The 16,170-nt window shown below is 43.8% G+C and overlaps 1 pseudogene; it reads right to left on the bottom strand.

The window, feature by feature from the left end:
- Window positions 1-16,170, bottom strand: part of LOC149207819 (cycloeucalenol cycloisomerase-like) — a 115,207-nt pseudogene that overhangs the window by 40,918 nt on the left and 58,119 nt on the right.

The raw sequence follows: 16,170 nt of genomic DNA, 5'->3' as shown, positions 1-16,170 counted from the left end.
TTTCCTTAAACAACCATAGTTGGAGGCCTACCTCAACCGGTGGTCGATGGAGTTCTGTTGCGCTGCTCCAGCTTTCGCTTCCTTCTCCCAAAGAGTGATCAACTTGAAACAATGCAAAGGAAATACAACAAAGCACGTAACTAGAACACAATGATGATTTTTTTACTCACAAAGTCAAGAAGTCATGAGCTATCAAGTAAATTGCATACAAGACATAGGAAAAAATCATTGATTGTATTAATAATGAAATAAGAGTAAGCTTACAACCAAAGTCTTGATGTCACAAGCCTTCTCAGAGGGATCCAACCAGCATGTTCCTCAAGCATTCACTCTATGAAGATGGATCTCCCAACATACAAGTCTCTCTCACTCATAAGTTTTACACAATGTTAAGGGCACTTCACAACCTTCCACAAGCTATCAACAATCCCACACTTATCACACTCACACCAGCTATCTACAAACACTAACAACACTTGCTCAATCCAAGAATTTTCCAACTATCTGATCATATCATAAGTGAGTGTTTAAATAGGAGAAGGAGTCTCCATGAAAGGTGGAAGAGTGAGCTTATCCCTAAGGAAGGTAGCACAAATGACAGAACAACCATGCCAGAGAAGGGAGGGCGATACAAACTATGTCAACAACCAGGCCTGGAGTCATCTGGAAGGCCGACTGTTGGAACAAATCACCCAATCTGGATCATCGCGGGTACATAACTGGTCTTCACCGCTGACATCGCTATTGAGTAATACAGACTGTCAGGTCATCGCTAAAGATTACAAGTAACCTTGCGCTGGGACATAAAATCAGACTAGCGCAGGAATCAGGAGTACTTCTACATTGGCAATGCATTTAGGCTATTTAGGAGCGCTTGTCAGCGCATTTATTTGATACACAAACACGATGAAGCAGATAAATTTAGGAAAGTGGGTCATTTGGCAACATCAGAGAGCAAATGTTCAATATGAGCATGTTTGACTTGGACACATGACACAATAGGAGGACTGGAGTGAAGGCAATGACAAATTACTATGTAACAGATGCCCCCTAAAGTATGAAACCCGAGAGAGTGGGAGGGGTGAAATGCTTTACGAAACTGACTAAGCTGGAACACTATCTAGAAGAACCTACATGCAAGTACAACTGACATCTTTGATAGTGAAATACATATAATCTGGGCATGGGCGTAGCCATCCAAAAGACATAGGTACTAGATCTGTGGTATGAACGCATCCATCTAGCTAGCAAGACCATGATAATAATAGAGGTATGGTCGCCGCCATCCATGAGGACTCAGGTATGGTCGCAGCCATCCGTCAATGAGTCATGTAATCATGAACCAATCCACACAGCCCGAACATATGTAATCTGAGTTCGGGGTCTTGAACCCATTCGATCACAGTACAGATTCTAACATGCGAATGGATGTGCTGAGGTCGAGCATGATAGAAAGTCGCTTGATTATCGGTCAATGATGGAACGGTTAACAAGCGCGAGAGAAACCACCAATAATTCCAATGGTTCTCAAGGTACCTTCCAGCACAATCCACGAAGTGTGAAGAAGGAACTGAAGTCGAACACTCATGGAATCACCCAATCATCAACCAATAATGAAAGTCGATAATCAGGTGCGAAGAACTTTCCATTGAGGCATGCAAGCTCTAAGGTACCAAAGGGGATCTCTAGATCAATCTCCTGGATAATGAGCTGATGTCGACAAGGGACGACCCGTCGCAGGAGGGCCATAATGTTTCCCCCATCAACGACATGAGATAAGGAACAAATGGCAGATGGTGAGACAGAGTATCAAAGGAGACAAAGGAAGTAAACTACAGAAGGATTATACTCTTGAACATGTCGGCGATACAATTCCGGAGGGTGGCAGCATTCAGGTACCAAGGGATCAGAGGCTCGATGGAAGCGGCGTGAATCAGATGGAATGAGGCTAAATGACAACCCAACCCACGGAAAGCCAAGTGACGATGTATGGATGTCCCAACCCGACAAGAAGCAAAAGTGTCGATGTTCAAGAGTGACTAGCTGCCAATGATGATTTCCAAATTTTCCCCCACCATTGCTGGCGAGTACCCCAATTATTTTTGAAAACAAGCTTGAAGGGCATAGCATATGCTTGTAATATAAGTTCGACCATCGGTCGAATCCAACCTAGTAATGATTTAATGAGCCCTAGGGAGGAGGAGCTCGAGTCTCATCATGGTGACGAGTCCAATGACGTCCGGGTTTAACGAGTCCGACATAGGTAAAACTCGAAGTCTTTTTCATGTTTTAGGGAGTTTGAAAAAGACACGGAAAATAAAACTCCAGGGGGGTCCTTTTTCATAGATTTGTGTCTCTCGAGCCCGAAAAAGTATAAAATGATACTCGAAAGAACCGCCCAACCATTACGATCGAGGAGTACTTTTCGTGATTAGTGATCTCGACCCGAAAAAGTAGAAAAACGGTCGAAATCACGTCGTTTTGTGACCAATAACGAGCTTTAAACGACAAAGGCCCGGCAATCTTTTCATGTTTACATGGTCGAAAAAGAGCTTAAAGGCGACCGCCTCTCATTTCTTTTAATGAGTCAAGAGGAAAAGCTCGACAATCTTTTCATTTTTTAAGTCAGAAAAGAGCTTAAATATGACTTTATGGATCAAGTGTACGAAGCTGACATAATTCCACCACCTGAAGCTCTGCACAAAAACACGTCACACGTAAATCCGTTTGATATAAAATGAACAATATACATAAAAACATAGTTAAAAACCATACTTTGACTATCCATGTGATAAAAAATGAGAAAAAACCCACATTTACAAAATATATTTTTAAATTCCCAAAAATTACTATAAAAGGGGTTAATCCAACCATTTTTACCATAGTTACTATTCATTGCACTGTGGAGCATTTTGGAGCACCGAAGTTGGCGAGCTAAATTTGGCTTTTTTCATCCATCATTCACCCCGAAACCCGTTCCAGGTAATTAGTCTTTGTCCTGTGCTTCAATTTCATACCCTTTTCACGCATTTTGAACGTTTAAATGTGTTAATTTGGGCAGTTTTTTGGACCGAGTTCCGCCGCTCGGTCATCGCGGGTATAGCCTTCGGGTTCGCGATGGCCAAATTTTTTTACACATTTTGCGTTTCGGTCATCGCGGGAAAGTGTTCTATTTCCGCGATGATCGTGAAAAAATGAACTAGAGACCTCGTGTCATTGCATCTATTTTAAAAATAGACGCGATGACGATGCGAACTTATTTTTTATGCAAATTACGCGTTGAATTTTTCAAACGAAGTACTAATTTGACCTTCTTCGTCATGTAGGTGATAATGGTGTTTGTCTGGCAGGAGCAGACGCATGATAACAATGATATAGAAGCTTTCGCCGACGCAGGGTGCCGAAATGCATTATGAGCATGCGGATTGCTTAAATTATTCCTCACTCTGCACCTTCGGTCGCAACCTGATCTACTGGAGCTGTTGATCCGAGCCTGGAATCCCGTAGATGGGAAATTTATCATCCGAGGCCGAGATATTGAGTTTGACGCCACAGACATATATTTTTTGACCGGGTTGTCCCGTCGAGGTGAGAGGCCCATTCTGGAGGGGCAGCGACCCAGGGGTGATTCCTTAGAGATGCTGATGGCTCAAGTGTGCCCACAGGTACGCAAGTTGTGAAGCGGGAAAGTGGAAATATCAACAGTGGACGATGTGGTCCTTCATGCTATGCTATTCATGGTGACACAGACAGCAGGCTCCCAAGCCCAACATGAGGCTTTGAAAACCCATCTCTGACTGGATCTCGAGTGTCTCAATCCAACCATGTTTAACTGGGAAGATGCAGTGACTGCCAATATGAAGAGGCAACTTACCAACTACCGTCGGGGAGAGGTGAAGAAATTTGGTTACGGGTCCATCTTAGTCCCGCTCATTCTGGAGCGGGTGCCGACATTGCAGCTGCAGGACATGGATTTGGATTTACCCAGACCACGAGAGACCAGGACCACACGATGGGAACATGTTATGCCCAGAGGAGGTGGCGGACGGCGAGTGGTGTGGGGGACATTGTTTTGAGAGTGGCTAGAGCGCCAGACGGTCGTTGTTGAAGATTGGCCATATGCTGGCATGGACTTCCGCGGTGATCCTGACATGCAGTTGCCCACTAGAGAGCAGTGGGATGATGGTGGTAAGACACTTGATCACATTATTTTTAGCATTTTATTTTTTATGATGTTTTTTAGATTTTTCATGTACATGTCCTAATGACGAACTCTATGGCATGCAGACGTGGGACTAGTGAGACCCGTCGGGTTGGCTCTAGAGGCACGAAGAGATGCATAGGGAATTGTAGCGCTAGCCTTGTCTCCTCTAGTTGATGATACGGTGGAGACAGTGGCCCGAAACCTTGAGGGTTTGACGTCAGAGATCCCTAACTACATGGGGATTGAGGAGGTCCCAAAAGCATTCCAGATCCACACAGTAGGAGTGGAACCCAGGATGCACCTCCTATTGAGGTGGGTGACATGAGCGGTGGTATGCTATAGGGAGCATAACCCACCGCAGTAGACACCTAGGTTTTATCTCCTGCTGGTGATTTTTTTAGAGACATGTGTCTCGGATGTATGGAGAACACAGACTCTATTGGGACATACACACTTATTTTTTGAGCGCCTTGGTGCGCCACATGAGATATATATATATATATATATATATATATATATATATATATATATATATATAGATATATATATATATATATATAGAGAGAGAGAGAGAGAGAGAGAGAGAGAGAGAGAGAGAGAGAGAGAGTTCATTATTGTGTTTTACATGCTTCTATATGTTGTTTTGATTACATGTTATGCAAATGTCTGTCTAATACATGGTTTTCCAATGCATCTGCTAGCGTGTTTAATCTTCTAGGAATGTGCTGATATGTGATAAAATCAAAATTCCTTTCTAATAATTTAACACGTAAATATAACCTTAAAATCTGATGGTCTCTGACGGAATATTGCCCATTGAGCTGGTGGACAACAAGCAGAGAATCTAGGTTCACAACCAATGTATGAATACCGAGATTGATCGCCTCGGTCAGTAACTCAATAACAACACTATATTCAGCGACATTATTTGTGGTACAGCCTAGACAAACTCCTTGAAGGTCTACTAACTCACCATGAGGATTGTAGAGCACCCATGCCGCAGAAGATAGGTTGCGGGTACTGCGGCAGGCACCATCAGTGAAACCAACGTAAGGTGCATTAGACATCTACACAAGAAGCGAAAGACAGAATAAGCAATTTTATGCCTACACACCAAGCCAAAACATGAAAACACACACACACAACACATCTACTAAAGCACATGTATGTACAAATCAGAGTGCATGGAATTCACACATAATACTTTTTCAAGTAAAGCCCATTTCGGGGCTTATCGAGAGGATTCCCTTCATAATCAATCAGCTCGTAGGCCCCTTTTTGCAAAACTCGATTCACAATATAAGTCCCGCGCCACATGGGCTCGAATTTGCCTGCCCCCAGCTTATCATTCGCTTGATCGTAAAGCAGGACTAAATCTCCCTCAACAAAAGAACGGGTATAGACAGTATGATCGAAGTGAGTTTTCACTCTCTTCTTCTGTGCTTCAATAGCTAGAGAGGCTAGTCGACGGGTCTCATCCAGCCGTTCTAGATAAACAAGGCATTCTTCTACTGGAGTAGTGTTGGGGAGTAATTCGACGTCTAATTTCAAAGAAGGGATCTCGCACTTGATGGGAAGGGTAGCCTCTAGTCCATAAACTAATTGGAATGGAGTGAAACCGGTGGCATCCTTCACAGAGGTTCGGTAGGCCCATAGGGCGGAGAACAACATCAAGTGCGAGTTAGACTTGTGCATGCCAATGGTTCATTGAAGCATCGTAACAGGAACTTTGTTGACGGCTTCTACTTGGCATTGGCTTGAGGATAGTATGGAGTCGAGTTGTCATGCCACAAGCCCAGTTGGGTTGTTAGCTCAGTCATCATGTGATTACGAAAATGCTTACCGGATCAGTGAAGATGGCCTGAGGGACTCCGAACCATGAGATAACATGACAAAACAAAAAATGCGTCACTGTGTGACCATCTTCAGATAGAGTAGGCATCGCCTCGGCCCATTTTGTGAAGTAATCAATGACAATGATGATGTACCCATGCCCCCCTACTGAGCGAGGGTTACAGGTCACATAATCAATGCCCCATTTGGCAAAAGGGCCGATGGTAACAATAGGGTGCAATGGAGCAGGAGGCGCACACATCTCCCACTGGTAGATCTGGCACTCGTGACAGGAGCAGGCGGTAAGAATGCAATCCTTAAAGATGGAGGGCCAAAAGTAACCAACACAGAGGATCTTTTGAGCAGTAGCATATCCGGACATGTGACCACCATAGGCGCCAAAATGGCAGTCATTCAGATATCTCTCAGCTTCCTCGAATGTTAAGCATCGGCGGAGAACAGAGTCGGCACCGAGACGGTACAGGGTGTCCCCAATAATTCGGTAGGGCTGAGACTGATGACGAATCTGTCGCCGAGCATCTTTGGAAACATTGGGATGAAAAGAGGACATCTCCAAATAGACAATGATGTCCTCGTACCAGGGATTGATGGTGCTAATTAGGAACAGAGTTTCGTCTGGGATATGGTCCTCTAACCGAGAGGACGCGGTAAGAGATGGAGAAGAGCAAAGCAGCTCAACAAAGACCAGGGATTTCTTAGACTTGGCAGTGGTGAATTTCAAGTCGAACTCTTGGAGGATGACAATCCACTTCGAGTACTTGCCCCCCAACAGCTGACATGACAGGATGTACGTCATGGGGTTGCAATCAGAAACCACTGTCATAGTATGCAATAACATATAATGGTAGAAACATTGGATGACACAAACGACAACCAATGCCAACTTCTTGACGTAAGAATATCGAGTTTCCGTATCTAATAGATTGCGGCTGAGATAATAAATGACATGCTCAGTGTCATCGTCATCATCTTGAACAAGAACAATGCCAATAGTGGTATTGGCAGTGGCCAAATACAGAGTGTAGTCCCGGTGATAGTCAGGGGGACACAACAACGGAGCAGAAACAAGGAGACCCTTGAGTTGCTCGAAGGACTCTTGAGCAGTGGCATCCTAGCGAAAAGGGGTATCTCGCTTTAATAACCGCGTGAAACATTTAGCCACTTCAGCATAGTTCGGAATGAATCGTCGGAGAAAATTCGCTTCTCAATGCAAACTCTGCAGTTGCTGCAAAGAAGTAGGGGGAGGGAGATTAAGAATGGCCTCGACTTTAAGGGGATCCAAACGGATGCCCTCTCGGGAGACAATGAATCCGAGAAGTCTGCCTGACTCAACATAGAAGACATACTTATGAGGATTAAGCCTGATGTGGTAGTGTCGATAGTGGAGAAAGATCTCGTGAAGGTGAGCTGGATGGTCCTGGCATTTTGTTGAATGAGCTGGCAGTTCATCCAGGTAGGGTTGCACAATGTGTCGAATATCATGGAATGCATATGAAATTGCACATTGGAAGGTAGCACCGACATTATTCAAACCGAAAGGGAGCTTTTGTAGGCGAAAGTGCCCCACGGACAGATAAAGGTAGTCTTGTGTTGATTCGGGGGTGCAATGTTAATCTGGTTGTAACCAAAAAAACTATCCATGAATGAATATATTTCACTCCCGGCACACTCATCAATGAGCTGGTCAATGAAGGGTGTGGGGTAGTTATCTTTAGGACAGGCCCAATTAATATCACGGTAATCAACATAGGCTATGATCATGCCCTATTTTTTAGTCACAAGGACGATATTGGAGACCCAATCTGTGAGTGGGATGGGGTAAATAAAACTAGCCTTAAGAAGCTTTTCAACTTCCACCTTAATAGATGGAGCCTTTCGGGGGTGCAAGGGGCGTAAACGCTATCGAACAGGTTTCGTATATGGATATGTAGGTATTTCATGCACCACTATACTAGGATCGATGCCGGGCATCTCTTCGTAGGACCAAGCAAAAACGTTACGGAATTCGCGAAAAAGATCAGTATAGATCTGAATCTCCTCCAGAGTGCAAGTCACTCCGAGATGAATGTGCTCGATAATCCCTAGTTTAACAGAGATGTCAATGGGTTGAGTTTGCATGATGTTTCCCATGTTGCCTTTAGAAGACACTTGATGAACCTGAATGGGTGTTTGAAGGGGTTGAGATGGGAGACAAGGAGCGAACCGCTTGAGACAGGAAAGCATTTCTCGATGGGTAGGGAGAAACGAGGAACGATGGTGATGATCGTACCAAGGGGGTTCCTCGAGAGACATGATCCCAATAATGGCTTCATCAGAAGGAAAAGTTTCCTTTAAAGGGTCCGAAGAAGCATCATCTCCAAGCCAAGGGGAATGAGCGTACGAGTTGAGAGCTCTGCTTGAAGGAGCAGATTTAGAGGGCGGAGCCGATGCAGAAACAATTTCGACGTAGTTGAGCTTGGAAGGACTCAACGACATCTTATCACCCCAAGACTCTAGCTGATCGATGGGAGGAAGAACCCAAGGATCATATCGAACATAAATCATATTAATAGGAGCGACGTTCGGAGGCAGGAGTGAAAAAACACCCATAAGGGCAAGATCTTTAAAGAGTCCAGCTCCCACACTCTCACATTGAATGGAGGTATGCTCCACAAAAGGAACGTTTCCATTGGATGAGGAGGAGGTGAAGAAAGACAACTGGTCTACAGTGACAATCTTCCCCTGATGAGGGAAACGAATGACACGAAATAAAGATGAAGCCATGGCTCGCATGGCATATGTCCAGCTTCATCCCAAAAGGAGGTTGTACGTTAGATTGGCATCAATGACTTCAACCTCTACTTCGACCGTTTTCCCTTCCAACATAATAGGCAAGCGTTGGAGTATACCATAAGGACGAGACTCTCTCCCATCAAAGGCTTCCAAAGTCGTAGGAGACTGGCTCATAGTCAAAGAACCAATAGCCTTCCAACAAGCAACAGACATTATGCAAGTCAAAGCGCCTTCATCAATGACGGTACGATGAATCGTTTTAGAATTGATGATGACTTGAATAAGGAAGGCAATTTGGTGAGGCAGTCTCGGTATATGGCTGTCGAGGTCAAAAGTGATCAAATCCGAGTCAGCCGGGTTAATGCCACCGATAGCCGATAGCAAGGACTTCCTCTGAGAGGGGCAGCTCTGGAGAACTTCTAAAGCGGACATATCTGACAGAGCCTAGGCTAAGTCCTCAACGATGCTATAGTGCTGAGTAGCATGAGCATTAGGGTTGTAAGAAGATTTCTGGAGTACACCTTTTTGAGGGGGTCGGATGGTCATCTAAGCGCTAGGTCTCTCGATATGGAGGGGACCAGAATTGGACGGAGGAGCGCTAGAGGGAACCTCAGGCTTTTTCCCGGCAGGCGATGGATATTCTTTTGGTTGAGTACTGATGTGGACGGGAATTGTCCCAGCCATAAACACTTGAGAACCAAAGCGAGAAGAGGATGGGATGGATCAGCCACCATTTGCGTTTGCTGAGAGGGAAAAGGCTCTTTGAGCACGATAGGAGTCCTGGGGGCACCTTTCAACAAACGATTAACTTCAGACCACCTCGAGCAGTCTTTGGTATAGTGATCCTCGTCATAGATAAGGCAAGGATACTTAGGCTTGCGTTTGGCACCCTCCTCAGGTGGAGGTTTAGAGGAATCTTGCTTTGGTTGATCAGCTTTATTCTTTCCTTTTCCCTTCTTCTTTCCTTTCGAGGCTTTTTCCGTCATGGTGGACTGGACGACGTTAACCTCGGAAGTGTTACCAGCATTGGATACAACCTGAGAAGTATTTTCATTCGGATCATTCGACTTTTGCTTCCCAAGGTTTGCAGCAGATTTCTTAGAGTACGTATGGACAAAACCGATGATGCCATGAACAGATGGTGTTGGCGGGGCTTTAGAAGTTCCGGGTCTCGAGGCATCATGCAAATAGTCATATAATGTACCAGACTGAGAGTAAACAAAGTCAAGGTACTGAGCACGCGCAATAGCTTTCTCTTTAGTTACACATGCCCCCATAGCAATGTCCCGAGCTATCAGATCGACGAAGAAGGTTGTGAATCAATCAGTCAGAAGCTGATTGGGAATCCAAAACTTAATCAAGTGGCGACACTATCTCCATTCATGAATATGATCGGAGATATGCGTAGCCATCATTTATTTCAAGGATGTGAGGAGGTGTGTGCCCATTTCATATCGAATCGGCAACTGAAAATGAGTCAAAAATGCCATAGCCAACGAGTTAAAGTCCTGAAAAGATCCGTGAGCTAACTCAATATACCATTTAGCAGCAGAGCCAGTGAGGGTCCGTTGAAAAAGGCGGAGCCAGATTGAATCATCAAGCCATGAATTTGATGAACACCACAGATGATAAGTCATGATGTGGGCTTGAGGATCTTCTCCAGATTTACCATCAAACTTGGGATAATCACCGAGAATCTTAGTTGGAACTGGTGGCCAATACAAATTATGCAGAATAGGATCATTTGTCAGTTTGGACACATCCGGTAATTCCAACGTTGCTAAAAATGGTAATTGAGGGTTAAAGGACATTTGAGGCTATGAGTAGGAGGTAGCACCAGGGTTCCATCTAGCTGCTTGTTGCCCCCATTGATTTTGTCCAGACGGATTTAGCCCATAAGGGTTTTGTCCGTAGGGATTTTTTCCATAGGGTTTATAGCTGAAACTGGACGGTTGACCTTGGATCTGCCCCCTAGTATTCCACTGATTACCAACTTGGCCTACAGGAGCAACATACAGTTGCTGGTAATTCTGATAAGGATTCACCTGCAGTTGTTGATAATTTTGGTACGGGGCAAATTAGGTTTTCCCCTGGGATTGCTGAAAACCATAAGGCGACTGGGCTCCAAACAGAGCTTGAGGATTAGGCTGCATTTGGTAAGCGGGTTGAGTTTGGGATCAAACCTCCATTTGAGGATCGGATTGGGTCTGGAGCCCATACTGGGGCTGAAAACTGGGTGGAGCTTGAGAAGCAACAATCATTTGAGTGCCTGATTGAGCAGGCCCAGATGGATGTCCTTGAGAGAACTGAGGTTGAGCCACCTGGCCAGAAGGTTGACCTAGTTGAGATTGAGATTGACCCATTTGCCCAGAAGGTTGAGCTTGCTGGGTATTAGGTTTTCTTTGTACAACTGAGGGTTGTCCTGACAGGTCGGATGGTTGAGCAAAATGGATGGTTGGTTGGCCTGATTGGATTTGAGGCTGACCAATTTGTCCAGATGGTTGACCGGGCTGGACATTATGTTGGCCTTGCTGAACGGAAGGCTGACCAGCTTACCCAGATGGGTAGCCTTGCTGGATACTAGGTTGGCCTTGTTGCATGTAAAGTTGTCCCGGATTACCAGAAGGTTGCCCAAGATAGGTAAAAGATGAACCACCAGAGGCCGAAGGTTGTCCCTGGAAGGGTTGTCCTTATGGGCCGCCAGGTTGCCCTGGGTAAGGTTGTCCGTAATACTGCTGTCCATGAGAGGGCTACGTGTAAGACAGTTAACCTTGAAAGGGTAGTCCTTGAAAATTCGCAGGGGGTACTTAGCCACCATGGTAACCGGTGGTACCCCAAGCAACGGATAATGGGACTGTGACCTCAACTACAGGTCGAGACGGTATTGATCGGGGATAATAGATATGAGCTCCTCTAGAATCATAATATTGAAATGGATTTTGAGGATCCATATTCTGAGGAATTTGTACATATTGATCATATGCCCCCCCTACTAGAATGAAACCAGAAGAAGGTGGGACACTCAGTGTGGGATTAACAACTCCCGCAGTTGGGCCACCATGTGCAAGTCCGGACAAAGGTCCAGCAACATTGGTTACAACTGAGGATGCAATGATGGTACCAACAACAGGGGCTGAAGAAGCCACACAAACAGTTGGAATAGTCGGGTCTGAGGTGACAGGAACATTGTGAATTCAGGGTGTGAAAGCTCCCGAAGTTGGAGGGACGGTACGAGACCATATGGAACTTGAGATGGGAGTCCGAGAACCGATGATGTCTGCCAAAGCATTGTATCTCAAAGGCAACGTGACACCAAGGGAAGTAACATAGAAAGGAAAAGTTTCCGTGGGCATAGATGTTTTACGTTTCGCTACAAAAGACTCTTCAGTCGTAACGGGGGATGTGTCATCCATGTCAAATGAAGACATTGGGACCGAGAGAGTAGGAGGAGTAACGGGATTATCTTCTTCGGAAGGTTCCCAAATGGGGTTCCAATGAATATTGTAAGCCTCGTCCTCTAGAGCACGAGAGTTAATCGGTTGGACACTCAGAATAACAGGAAGAGTGTCACTAACAACCAGTACCTCAAGGGCAATAGAAGAAGGAGACCCTTGGTCACTTGGAACCGGAGATGGGATCGGTGATTCTGCCAGGATGATTGAATTCAAAAACCCTAGGAAAAATAACTAGAAAGAACCCTACTCAAGCTAACGCAAACAAGATCTAACAGGGTAAATGTGAACATGGCCGAATAAATTTTAAAACATGGGAACAAAACTTGACCTTTTCATTTTTATAGAGTCGAGAAAAGGACAAAAAGATGACTCTAGTCACCTTCAAATGTTTAATGAGCCAGAAGTGACAAGTGCTCAAATAAACCTTTTCTTTTAGGGAGTCCGAAAAGGAACGAAAGTGACTACTCTGGAGAAACTAGGCAAAAGGTTTACCAGACAACCCATAAAACTGCATATACACCTTGGCAATTATATGAAAATCAAGGACTTTCCGTACGGTAGTCAATCTTCCCGAATGTTGTGTTCAGTGCGTTATGGTTTGTAAGGCGGCAGACATGGCTTCCTATGGATAAAGGATGATAACCTAGTGGGGTCTCCCAACATATACTTGACGGTATATGGGAGCACAATTCCGTACTAGACCACTATTGAGTCACAGAAGGAGGAATCACCCAACCTTGAGTGGAAATAAAAGTGACTAGGTTTAACGACGCCGGAGCACATCTCTAGCCTAGACCTCTAAATAGTGTGCGTTATGTTTCAATGCATTGTTAGATTTATTCAGTTCATTTTAAAAGTTGATCTTGAATTATGTTTCAGTTTTCAGGCCTTACTGTATGTATACAACAAATCCTAGGATACAGCTAGAATGAGCAAAATATCATTTCGTTTCGATGAACACCTACCTACAAGAGGGTAGAGAGATCATTCCCAAACCAAGCAAACCAAGACAACCAACGACAGTCACTCAATGCATACAAACACCAATTTCTAAAGTGCACGGATACTACTAATGAGAGATTTTCTTATTCGCTTTTCAACACACAAACTAGAAATGCAAATTCACTTTCACTTTCGTACACTAAATGAATGCAATCTTTTTGATTTTGACTTCTTTAAATCTAGAAGAAGAAAATATGAAACAAGCAAGTGTGAAGAAACATGGTTGATCCAAACAATTGTGATCTATGTTCGGTAGCGAAAAGAAATCGAAACAATGCCAAAGGTTGGTTCAATAACAATCACTAGACAATCAACCAAGAACAAGCAAAGGGGAAGGCTCAATAAAACAGAAAAAAGCTGCAAACAAACCTTGAGTGAACAAGCAACCAAGCCAAACCGGTTCAAAGAACTTGAAACAATGAACTAGGTCACATAAGAAAAAAAGCAAGATTCATTCAAGAAAATCTCACAAAAGAGTGCCTCACCTATAAACAGTGAAAAACAAGTTAGAAAAGTAAAGGACTAGCAGGACTGATGGAATCATGAGGCGGAATTGAGAAAATCAATTCTACAGCAATCAGCGTGGGTAATACACAAGCAACAAACACTGATAAAGAACAAGCTGCAGCAACAAAGCGATGTCAACGCGGAAGTACACCACTTTCCCATGATGGTCGGATTTCTAGAACTGTTGCGACTGTGAGGAATAATAACGCTATGGACAGGATATTACAGAAGGGTGGACGTGATGACAGTGAGACTATTAAATTTAAAGTCGCGATGATGTTCAAAACAGTGATAGGCGAGCAAGAACTTCCAAATCAAAAACAGTCAATCCTTCAATCAAACAGGGGTATTTCCCAGATCAACCCAGGAAACTCAAAACACTAGTAACTAATCCCCAAAACTTCAAAAGAGACCAAATAAAAAATCAAAACAAGAGTAAAGAAGAAAATAACAAAGGCCAAAGGTCCCCAGTGGAGTCTCCAATTTGTGATGCATGAAAGTGTTCCCTCTGTGGATAGAGGCAACCCCTCTAGCCCTAGAGTGGGTCTAGTCACAAACAAGGATAGATCAACAACATTTTTCCTTAAACAATCATGGTTGGAGGCCTACCTCAACCGGTGGTCGATGGAGTTCCGTTGCGCTGCTCCAGCTTTCGCTTCCTTCTCCCAAAGAGTGATCAACCTAAAACAATGCAAAGGAAATACAACAAAGCACGCAACAAGAATACAACGATGATTTGTTTACTCACAAAGTCAAGAAGTCATGAGCTATCAAGTAAATTGCATACAAGGCATAGGAAAACATCATTGATTGTATTAATAATGAAATAAGAGTAAGCTTACAACCAAAGTCTTGACGTCACAAGCCTTCTTAGAGGGATCTAGCCAGGATGTTCCTCAAGAATTCACTCTATGAAGATGGATATCCCAACATTTAAGTCTTTCTCACTCATAAGTTTTACACGATGTTAAGGGCACTTCACAACCTTCCACAAGCTATCAACAATCCCACACTTATCACACTCACACTAACTATCTAAAAACACTAACAACACTTGCTCAATCCAAGAATTTTCCAACTAGCTGATCATATCATAAGTGAGTGTTTAAATAGGAGAAGGAGTCTCCATGAAAGGTGGAAGAGTGAGCTTATCCCCAAGGAAGGTATCACAAATGAAAAAATAACCATGCCAGAGAAGGGAGGGCGATACAAACTATGTCAACAACCAGGCCTAGAGTCATATGGAAGGCCGACTGTTGGAACAAATCACCCAATCTGGATCATCGCGGGTACATAACTGGTCTTCAGCGTTGACATCGCTATTGAGTAATACAGACAGTCAGGTCATCGCCAAAGATTACAAGTAACCTCGCGCTGGGACATAAAATCGGACCAGTGTGGGAATCAGGTGTACTTCTGCACTGACAGCACATTTGGCTGTTTAGGAGCGCCCGTCAGCGCGTTTATTTGATACACAGACGCGATGAAGCAGATAACTTTAGGAAAGTGGGTCATTTGGCAACATCAGAGAGAAAATGTTCAATATGAGCATGTTTGACTTGGACACATGACACAACAGGAGGACTGGAGTGAAGGCAGTGACAAATTACTGTGTAACAAGGTTGAAGCTGCTGTCAAACTGGCTTGACATCAGGGTACATTTTAATTTCGTGTTCAACAATAATAGAGTCAATTCCTGGCATCTCATCGTAAGACCATGCAAAATTATCTCTAAATTCATGAAAAAGAGCACGGTAATTATCAAGTTCCAATGGAGAACAAGATTTGCTGACATGAATGTTCTCTACAATATTAGGCTTGGTCAAAATATTAATAGAAACCGTTTCTTCAATATTTGACAGATTTCACTCAGATTCGATTGTGTCAATGAAAACTGAATTCGATAGGAAATAAACAATTGATGGGTGGTTTAGTTCATTTGAATAATCTTCAATATCATCTGGAAGATGGGAACGATGATGATAGTCTTCCCACGGTTCCTCTCCTATCATCATTGATTGGATGATTCCTTCATCCATAGGATGTATATGTGAACAAGGATCTGAAGAGGTACCATATTCTAATGACCTATATACCCATACAATTGTTGAGTGTGGATTTGAGTTTACCGCACAAGCTCGAAAGATTGATTGCTATGATGGTTCAATGGGGCTTAACAACATCACCTCAATATTACTATCAACTTCAACTTGGTTGGTAATCCTCCTTAAATCAGATGAGGTGGAGGAAATCATGTTGCAAGTCTCTACTCTTGCCACCTCTGCCAAATCAGATGGTCACGATAGGGTAAAAGTACCCATTAGGGAAGGATATTTAAAGAGACCTACTCCAACACTTTGAAGTGGCAGCGGGGGT

Source organism: Pinus tabuliformis, chromosome 1_2 (assembly GCF_031772625.1).
Source record: "Pinus tabuliformis cultivar Carrire ecotype Pingquan chromosome 1_2, CPIR1, whole genome shotgun sequence".
Lineage (NCBI taxonomy): Eukaryota > Viridiplantae > Streptophyta > Pinopsida > Pinales > Pinaceae > Pinus > Pinus tabuliformis.
Note: the sequence above shows the minus strand (reverse complement) of the source record. Positions and strands in the feature narration are given on the sequence as shown.